This window comes from Protopterus annectens, chromosome 1.part2 (assembly GCF_019279795.1).
Source record: "Protopterus annectens isolate FY-2018-M chromosome 1.part2, PAN1.0, whole genome shotgun sequence".
Lineage (NCBI taxonomy): Eukaryota > Metazoa > Chordata > Ceratodontiformes > Protopteridae > Protopterus > Protopterus annectens.
This window is the reverse complement of record NC_056727.1, coordinates 623,463,118-623,473,885: the sequence shown is the minus strand read 5'-3', so window position 1 is coordinate 623,473,885 and position 10,768 is coordinate 623,463,118.

Sequence of the window (10,768 nt, the reverse complement as noted above, 5' to 3'; positions counted from 1 at the left end):
GCCCAGAAATTGTAGTTTATTGACCGTTTGGGCAGTTTTTCCATCTCTTTCAACTTTCTGGTTTAAAAGCCGGTGTTTGTGCTTGTATCCTCCCTTTCCTGTAACTAGTCTAGTTCAGGTACAGATTTGCTGTATCCAGGACTGTTTGTTAGCTTCTGAGCACTCCAAGCCTTTCTGTGTTGGAGGGAAGCCTACTAGCTCATCAGTGGGAGTGGTAAGCACTAGGCAACCTATCTACCACAAGAGTAGTTTCTGGCCCAGAAAATGTAGTTTATTGACCGTTTGGGCAGTTTTTACATCTCTTTCAATTTTCTGGTTTAAAAGCCTGCATCTGCGCTTATTTCCTGCCTTTCCTGTAACTAGTCTAGCCCAGGTACAGATTTGCTGTATATTCAACAACTTGAAAAAAAGTAGTAAATGAAGAATCCACAACCGGCCACAATATAAACACAGGTTTACTGAAGAACTCTAGCGCCTCGGCTCTCAGCCTTCCAGGAGTAATACAAATACAGGACATTTCACAAACGTTTTTTATAGCAGCATTCAATAAGTAATTATTCAATTACATAATAATTGTTTCCAATTAATCTCTAAATTTAAACCAACAGGTACCGTAGTATTAAACTTTAAAATATAAATAGATTCCGTATAAAGAAGTTTATCCTTAATATCACATACTTCACCAATTTCCATAAAAACTTGTTCCAAAACAGAAACTTTCAAGAAAGAAAAATCACCATTATGTACTGTTTTAAAATGTATGGCAATATTACTTTCAATTTTGCTGTTCTTTATATCTCTTATATGTTCCTGTATTCTTATTTTCAATTTTCCTTTACTTTTTCCTATGTAAAATAAATTACAGGGACATTTAAGAACATGCAGTACCCCTTCACTATTACATGAAAAAACGCCGCCAGGAAAAAAACTGGTAACATTTATTTTCTTGAAACTTGTAACAATACAGGAACATATAGAACAACCACCACAAGGGTATGGACCCTTCAGGACAGGAGTTATATATAATGTCTTATTAGGCATGGAAAATAACTACAGACTAAAAAATCTTTTAAACTTTTTCCTTTTTTTATAGGAAATAAAAGGACCATTTGTTATTATTCTTTCCAACTCCACATCCTGAAGTAGAAATGTCCAGCAATTATGCAATATTTTATTAATCCTATTACTCAAACTATTATATACCGAGACAAAATATATTTGATTTTTTACAAGAGTCGGTGTTATTCGTCACCTTATTCATAACATTGTGGCACTGATTCAGTCCCAATCTATGTGCTACAACTCTCTCTCTAAGGACTTCTTAACCATATTGTAGTTATAACCTCTATTTATAAACATATAAAAAGTGTACCTACACTTTCTTATAAAATCTCCCCAGACACTACAAATTCTATGCATGCTAAGAAACTTCCCATAAGTAACGATTCCAGTAAATGCTGGGGATGAAAACTAGCCCTATGTAAAAAATGGGTATTGTCAACAAATTTCCTATGAACAGATGTCTTAATACCACCACCATTAATCACTTCTAATATTAAATCTAAGAAATTGACCATGCTGCCACACTGTATATTATCAAATTTCAAACAATAAATATTCTGCTCCAAGTCCAAACAGAAGTTCATTGCATTATGTCTGCCACCCTTACAAATAAAAATTAAATCATCAATATATCTGTAATAAGCAATAACATTATTAACTCATGCTTATACAGATATTCCAACTAAAGAAGAGCCATAAACAAATTTGCGTATATGGGGGCAAAATATGCCCCCAAAGCAGTACCTTGTAGCTGGTGATAGATGGAACCATCAAAAACAAAATAATTATTTAACAAACAAAAATGTGTAAGTTCTATGATGTAACAAGACAGAGGAGAATTTCCTAAAAAACAATTTAGAACTTTAATACCATCTTGATGTCTAATGCTGGTATATAAACTTTTCACATCCATAACTACATAATACATATCATTACTCCACTTGAAGTCTCGTATTCTATCCAAAAAATCAAAAGACTCTTTTATGTAAGACTGTAACTTCATGACATAAGGCTTTAAATATTCATGTATAAGTAAACCTATATTAGTTAAAAAATAGTATAATAATAGTGAAGGTGTAGTATATGTTCTTAAATGTCCCTGTAATTTATTTTACATAGGCGAAAGTAAAAGAAAATTGAAAATAAGAATACAGGAACATATAAGAGATATAAAGAACAGCAAAATTGAAAGTAATATTGTCATGCATTTTAAAACGGTACATAATGGTGATTTTTCTTTGTTGAAAGTTTGTTTTAGAACAAGTTTTTATGAAAATTGGTGAAGTATGTAATATTAAGGATAAACTTCTTTATAAGGAATCTATTTATATTTTAAAGTTTAATACTATGGTACATGTTGGTTTAAGTTTAGAGATTAATTGGAAACAATTATTATGTAATTGAATAATTAATTATTGAATGCTGCTGTAAAAAAGGTTTGTGAAATGTCCTGTATTTGTATTACTCACAGATTTGCTGCATCCAGGACTGTTTATAAGCTTCTGAGCCCCCGAGCCTTTCTGTGTTGAAGGGTAGCCTTCTAGCGTATCCGTGGGAGTGGTAAGCACTAGGTAGCCTATCTACCACAAGATGAGTGGTTTATGGCCCAGAAATTGTAGCTTATTCGCCATTTGGCAGTTTTTTCCATCTCTTTCAACTTTCTGGTTTAAAAGCCTACATCTGCTGTTGTTTCTCACCTTTCCTTTAACTAGTCTAGTCCAGATACAGATTTGCTGTATCCAGGACTGTTTGTAAGCTTCTGAGCCCCCAAAGCCTTTCTGTGTTGGAGGGAAGCCTTCTAGCTTGTCAATGGGAGTGGTAAGCACTAGGTAACCTGTCTACCACAAGGGGGGTGGTTTCTGGCCCAGAAATTGTAGTTTAGTGGCCGTTTGGGCAGTTTTTTCCATCTCTTTCAACTTTCTGGTTTAAAAGCCTGTGTTTGCACTTTTCCCACCTTTCCTGTAACTAGTCTAGTCCAGATACAGATTTGCTGTATCCAGGACTGTTTGTAAACTCTCCAGCCATGACTGGAATAGCTGGTCAAGAGGAGAAGGTCAACACTTGCACCATGTCACATGGAACACATAGCCCTCCTGTACACACACAATCACTGCCTTCACATAAAAACACAAACCACACACCCACCTTCATGGAGGTTTTCAATAAAAATCTACCCAAACAGCAGAGACCTTTAAGGCAGAAATGCACTCGACAACTACAACACAACATTAATCACAAGACACATAACTCTCCTAAACAATGTGTCACTCAACCAAAGTCCCTAAGGCAAAACAGCATGCCCAGCATACTAGTCATAGGTGACTCGATAGTGAGGCACACTGATGTCCTACTCACTAGGTTGAATAAGGAGAAAGTAACAGTCAGCTGCCTCTCAGGTGCCAGGATCTGCTGTATAATGCATGCAATCAGGTCCCTCAACAACAGGTACAAATATGACTCTGTCAACGTACATGTGGGTGTGAATGACCTAAGATATACCTCCCTGGACTACATGAAAAGAGACATGGAGGAGCTCTTGGATTATGTAGCCCAGGTGGGTATGACCCTAGTTCTGAGCAGCATCCTACCACCACCCAGAATGATACCACAGTACAAGCAGAAAATGATTGATTTCAACAAATAGCTAAGTTTCTGGTGTCATTCTAAGGGGATCCACTATCTGTCTGCCTGGAATGACATGATTGACAGACCTCGATCCATTGCCAGAGATGGAATGCATTTGTCACCTCTGGGCTTCCAGATACTGGCCAAGGCTCTTGCCACGCCTATAGTGCCTTTTTTAGATGGTGTTCCAAAGACCAAATTATCACCATAACTGCTACAAACAAATACAATATGAGGGTCATGCTGCTCAACACTAGAAGTCTAAATCTCAAAATGCACTCACTCGAAGCACTCCTTAAAATGGAGAACATCGACATTTGTGCTGAGACCTGGTTCAAGGCAGCAGAAAGCACCCCTGCACTACCAGGCTATAACTCATTCCACACCTTTCGGCCCCAGAACTTGGACCGAAGCTCCAAAGGCAGTGGTGTTTCCATATTCATAAAGGATGCACACATCTCTAGACTGGTAGCCCAATATAACAGATCTGAGATACTTCAGCTGCAGCTAACATTGGGTAAGACACCGATTTAGGTCGTAACCAGCTATAGGTCTCCAACCATGTCCCAAGACTCACATTCCACATTCCTAAGCACCCTGGAGAATAATAGGGTCCAACCTAACACCCTCATACTGGGCAACTTCAACTACTCCTCCATTAAATGTGAAAACTACTCATGTACCATTACACTTGCCCAACGATTCCTGGAATTCATTAACTCCAATGCCCTGGACCAACTTGTTCTTACCCCCAATAGAAGTAGCAACATCCTTGACCTGGTCATTGCTAACATGTGCAACTGTTGCTCTACACCAATAGTCAACTCCTTCCTGGTTAGATCCAAACACAAACTAATCACCTTGGAAATCCACATCCCTCCCACCCCCCATGCAAAGGTAACCACCATGAAAAACTTCTCCAAAGCTAACTTTGGGCTCCTAAAAATAGAGGTGGCTAACTTCATGGCACCCATGCAAATGGAGAATAGTTGCATGGCCACTGAATCATACACCAATGCACTGCATGAACACGTACACAAATGCATGGATCTTGCCATACCCAATAGAACCAAGACGCTCTCCTCCTAAAAAAGGAAGCCAATCTGGTGGTCCTCTGCCAGAAACAAACTCTACAACCGAAGGAGGAAACCGATGCAGAATAAGGTAAAGTCCCAAGACTGGAAAAACTCCCTTATCAGCCTCAACAAAAAGTTGAGATCCCTCATCAAATCCTCTAAAGTTACCTATGAAAACAGAATTGCAGTAGATAGTAAAGACAACCACAAGACCTTCTATAGTTATGTAAAGAATCTCCACGGCAATACCCAGATTTGCTCTGAGCTACTGCAGAAGCGGTACCTCCTATACCGACCCAACAGATATTGCCAATATACTGGCTGACAGATTCAGTGTCAACTTTACCACCCCCCCAAGGACCAATCACAATACCAGTAGATTGCCAAGCACCCAGTATTACTGCTGCATAGGTTAAAACAGCACTGTTCAAGGCCAAGAATGCAGCTTCTGTGGGACCAGACAATATCCCTGGCTGTGTTCTACATGAACTACAGAGTGAACTGGCACCTCACCCATGTGCCCTGTTCAATCACAGCCTCACCTCAGGCTTTGTCCCTACCAAATGGTGCACTGCTACAGTCATCCCTCTCCACAAAGGAGGAGCGACTACAGACCTTGGGAACTATCGCTCCATTAGCCTGATGAGTCTGATATGCAAAGCTATGGAATGCATCATCATGGACCTAATAAACAAGGATATAGGGAATCTCCCAACTCTGGATCCTACACAGTTTGGTTTTGTGAAGGGTAGATCATGCCTGCTCAACTTGGTTGACTTCTTTGAATCAGTCACCAGAGCTGTGGATGAAGGTAAGGTGGTTCACACAGCCTACCTTGATCTAGCCAAGGCCTTTGATACCATTCCCCACTCAGGAATCATAGAAAAACTCACTAAGCTAGGCATCAACCCCTATATCACTAGGTGGGTTGCAAACTGGCTCACAGATAGAATCCACAGTGTGAAAATAGCTGACTCCAAGTCAGACTGCACACCAGTCATGAGTGGAGTCCCACAGGGTTCGGTCCTGGGTCCTCTCCTGTTTGGTATCTACTTCTCTGAAGTCCAGGCCAACACGAAGGGACTCTGCCTGACAAAGTTTGCAGACAATTACAAGTTGGGAGCTATTATTAACTCCCCAAGTGATGTTGATATCCTACAGAAAGACCTCACTGAGACCAACGACTGGTGTCAGAACCATGGCCTTAAGCTCAATGCCAAAAAATGTGTCGTCATCCCCCTTGGGAAAAACCCAGTTCCCTTGAATTACCACATTGATGGTAGTCCACTGAACACAGAAGGCATTATATGAGATCTGGGAACACAGGTTGACAGCAGCCTTTCTTTTGACCACCACATTGCTACTGTGGTCAGGAAGTCCTTCTGTGTGATACATCTCATTACTAAGGATTTTGCAGCCAGGAAGAAAGAGGTCATTGTCTCCATCTACTCTTCCCTCATTAGGCCAATCATCGAGTACAATGTCCCATTTGGCATGTACATCACTAGACACCTGCAACAACTGGAGAGGCCACAAAAGTACCTCACAAGGAGGATTGCAGGCCTTAAACACTTGTCCTATATGGACAGACTCAAAAAACTCCAACTATTCTCTGTCTCTTATCGTCTACGTAGAGGAGATCTCTGCTTGACTTACAAAGTCATGTCTGACCCAGGTCTGTTAGAAGTGCTACATCTAAAGAAATCCCAATCCTTCAGCACCACACACTCCAGAGACCTCAACCTCATTACCACAATCAACAGAACATGCTGGAGGGACAGGTTCATAACCCAGAGACTGCCCATGCTATGGAATAGAATTCCCATACATGTCAAGCAGAGCACCTCACTGGCTCTCTTCAACAGAAGTCTTGATGAGTGGATGGGAAATAGAAAATTCATCCCAAAGATCACTCCAGTGGGTCTGCACGACAGAGGCACTGGGAAGTAAGGTCAGGTGGCACGATGCCAGGGTAATCCTATGGGCTAGGCTTGTAAAGACTCCAGGGCCATTAGCCTAGTACACACCTATGAACCTATGAACAGAAAATTCAAAGATATAGGTTTGAAATGCAGAAAGCATACGTTTAGTAAACTATTAAGATAAGTTATCTAAAAAACAGGTAGTAATAGTTATTCAGTGCACTCAAGGCATAACATGGCAGGCTTAATTTGTTAAATAGTTTACAGTGTACAGTGCACATTTATAGATTACAGTGCACTTTACATAATTATTGTACATTAGTCAGAAATTAAAAAGACACTAACAGACAATGCAACGGTATCGACTTGAAATACAGAAAACATAGTGTTTAGTAAACTATTATAGCTCATAAATATTCATAGAATATTTCAGACACAAATCTAGGAGGCAGACATTCATTACAGCACATAAAAGTTAAAAAAGGTAAGTAGCATTATTAGCAAATCTAAATGAAAATTTATAGACACAAATTAACACAGAATATGGTAATTATGATTTAAAACCACTTATAAAATTATCTCTTTAGCGCAGATTTCAGTTAGTTTTCAGAAAATAGCCATTATGCTTAATAGGCTATACAATTAAAAAAAGTATAAATGTTTAAGGATTTAAATCTATAAACAACAGAAAAAGGTTTCAGTTGCTATGAGAGAGACATCATAGTATAGAAAGGCACCATTTCATAAGGCAAAAAAACATAGGTAATAGTGTAACTTTACCATTATAGCATACAGAGATGTTGTTGTTGTTGTTTGTCTTTCGGCTTTTCCCGGTAAAGGGTCGCCACAGCAGAACTCCGGTCTGCTAATGATTGGCAGTAGATTTTTTTTTTACGAAACGCCGAGGTGCCAGCTCGACGCCCAACCTTCAATGAAGGCACGTCCATTTACGCACGCATGTCTTTCGAACGCTGCCTATGGAAGAAAAATAGGCAGGGTTAACAGTTCATACTCTAACATAAATAAAGGTTCACAAAAACAGGTTAATCAGCTTTAAAAGCCACAGAATTAAAAGACACTCATTTTCAGAATAATGTACAGGTTTTGAGTATATCACTCATACATCAGAACTTAGACTTAAAGACTTTAAAGACTATGAATCTAGGTAATATAAAAATCAAATCATAAAGTTAACAGACGTCAAGCCTGGTCATCAAAATTAAAATTACAAATTTAAACAATTGTCTAGTTATAATTAAATCATACAATTAAGAGACTTCAATCCAAATGTGCTATAAATACTCAAGTGACACCTAGTGGTCAAAATTAAAACTGCAAGTTTATAATTAAATCATAAAGTTAAAAGACTTCAATCCAAACAGGCCATAAATGCTCAAGTAACACCTAGTGGTTAAAATTAAAATTGCAGCTTACCACATAAAAAAAATGATGAGTCAAGTAGCATAAAACTGTGTACAGTAGTTAGCAATACAGATGTAAGGTAACTACAGAAGTAGGTCCCTGCAGATTTTCATCAGGGACCTCAGGGACAACTGTTAGATTAGGGACTTCCATTTTAAAGTAGTTATTAGACATTAGGCAGGCTAAAGGGTAAACATAGGCCTACAAATTGTGTTTCATTTATGCATAAAAGACAGTTACACAGAAAGAAAGAATAACCTTGCTGGTCAAACATGAGTGACAGTTTATTAGAAAGGAAAGATAAGCATAAAATGTTCAGAAAATACAGAAATACAGAATGTTCTTTTCTGAAGGGAAAGACACAGTCTTGCCAGCTACATAATGTCAATAGAATGTTAGATTAAGACCAGGCCTGGAAACCAAGGGAACCAAGGCTAAGAGGGTGTGTAAAGCATTATAGTGTTTTGATATTACTAAATATACTTCAGATACAGTTAGGGAAGTCAGTTAAGGTTAGGTAGTTTGTTTGACCTGACATTACAGAAAAGATTACAGACACTCGAGCCTGAGTACTGAAGTCAGGACAAATAAAGACTGTTTCTGTTTACATCATTCAGGACAATCATAAGATATGTGTAGAAACTTTGGATATATTTATCAATACTGTTATTATCAGCACTGTTAATGAAGACAGTATTCGGATATTATGAACATCTAGTAAAGCCTTATTAAATGAACTACAGTGTTTGGAAAATTCATTCTGAAAAGTACACAAGACTTGGACCATAAAGGAGAGACTGACACCTGTTTAGCATGAGTTTGGGTAATTAACAGATAAAGACTTTCATTTCAGTTGTTTCCAGTTAATTCCTGTACAGCACAGTCTTATCAATTCTTTGAAAAAAAAAAAAAAAAAAAAAATATATATATATATATATATATATATATATATATGTATATATATATATATATATATGTATATATATATATATATATATATATATATATACATATATATATATATATATATATATATGTAGATATATATATATATATATGTATATGTATATATATATATATATATATGTATATATATATATGTATATATATATATATATATATATGTATATATATATATATAGAGAGAGAGAGAGATATCAGGAGATACACACACATCTCATAATACTTTGATTACTTTGAATTGAGCAGTAACTGAAACTACAGATTTTCTTTAGCTCCTCAGTTACTTAAGAGTATGATGAAGAAACATAGTTCTGATAGTTTAAAATACACATGTATAGATTTCTTCACCATTCATGTATAACAAAAGTCCAGGCACAAAGCTAACTTCTCATCCAGCTAAACCAAATTTGTTGGTATTTGTTACACGGTTCAAATGAAACTTTTCTCACCAAAAGTATTCCACAACAGGTCCTCAAGTAATGATTAGACCTGACACCACCACAGGAACAAAAAAAAACTGAAAAATTTCTCCAAAACAAACTACAGTCTACTAGGAGATGGTATAAAAAGTTTCAGTCCCCCTGCTAACACAGCCAATAATGACTGCTATGCAGAGGACTACACAAAATGCCCTGTATAACCATCTAAACAACTGTATAGACTTGGCTGTACCTGATTGAATCAAAACCATGTCCTCCCAAAAAAACAGACCACTGTGGTGGACCTCAAGTATAAATAGATTATATAACAGAAGGAAGAACAGGAAGCAACTTACTCAGCAAAAGAAGAATAATACCCTCCACAACGTGAACAAGAAAATTAGATATCTTGTAAAATCTTTTAAAGCACATTAAGAAGATAAATTAGCATCCCTATCTAAGGATAATCATAAGACATTCTTTAGCTATGCCCAAAATCTAAAAGGGAATGCCCAACTATGTGCCAAACATATAGAGGATGGTACCTCTCATACTGAACCTGAGGAAATTGCCAACCTGCTAGCTGAAAAATTTGGCACAAACTTTGCCCCTCTGTCCCCACCAGCCATACCCCAAAGCATTCATGACACCAGTCCTCTACCTAGTATCACCAAAGAACAGGTCATATCCGCTGTCTCCAAAGCCAGAAACATGGCCTCTATTGGACCAGATAACATTCCAGACTGCTTACTAAACAATCTAAAACTAGACCTAGCAGAACCACTTGGCACGCTCTTTAACCTCAGCTTGAGCACTGGCTTTGTTCCAGCAGGGAGGAGAACAGAATCAATAATCCCCTTGCACAAAGGAGGTCCATTAACCAAAAAACAACAATAGGATTCAGTTCCACAGTAAATTTTATTACACTGACTTAGCACCTCGGCCACAACAGCCTTCAAAGAGTACAAAATTACAAAAAACACATTCCACAATTTATACATCATCAACCATGATTTAATAAATTAATGAATCAATTAAACAAATACTTTAAAATTTAAAGCAAACTTCTCCAATTTACTTCTCTATTCAAACCTCTTGGTGTTAATGTGTCAAACTTCAATATGTAAACAGTTTCTTTATATAATAAAACATTTTTGATTAATCTTTCATCCCCCTTCCTGATAAACACTTTTTCCAAAATTGTGGCTTTTAATAAATTAGCATCATTATGATGCTTTTCCAAAAAAAATGAAATGCTATAGGACTTTCCAGTTTCCCT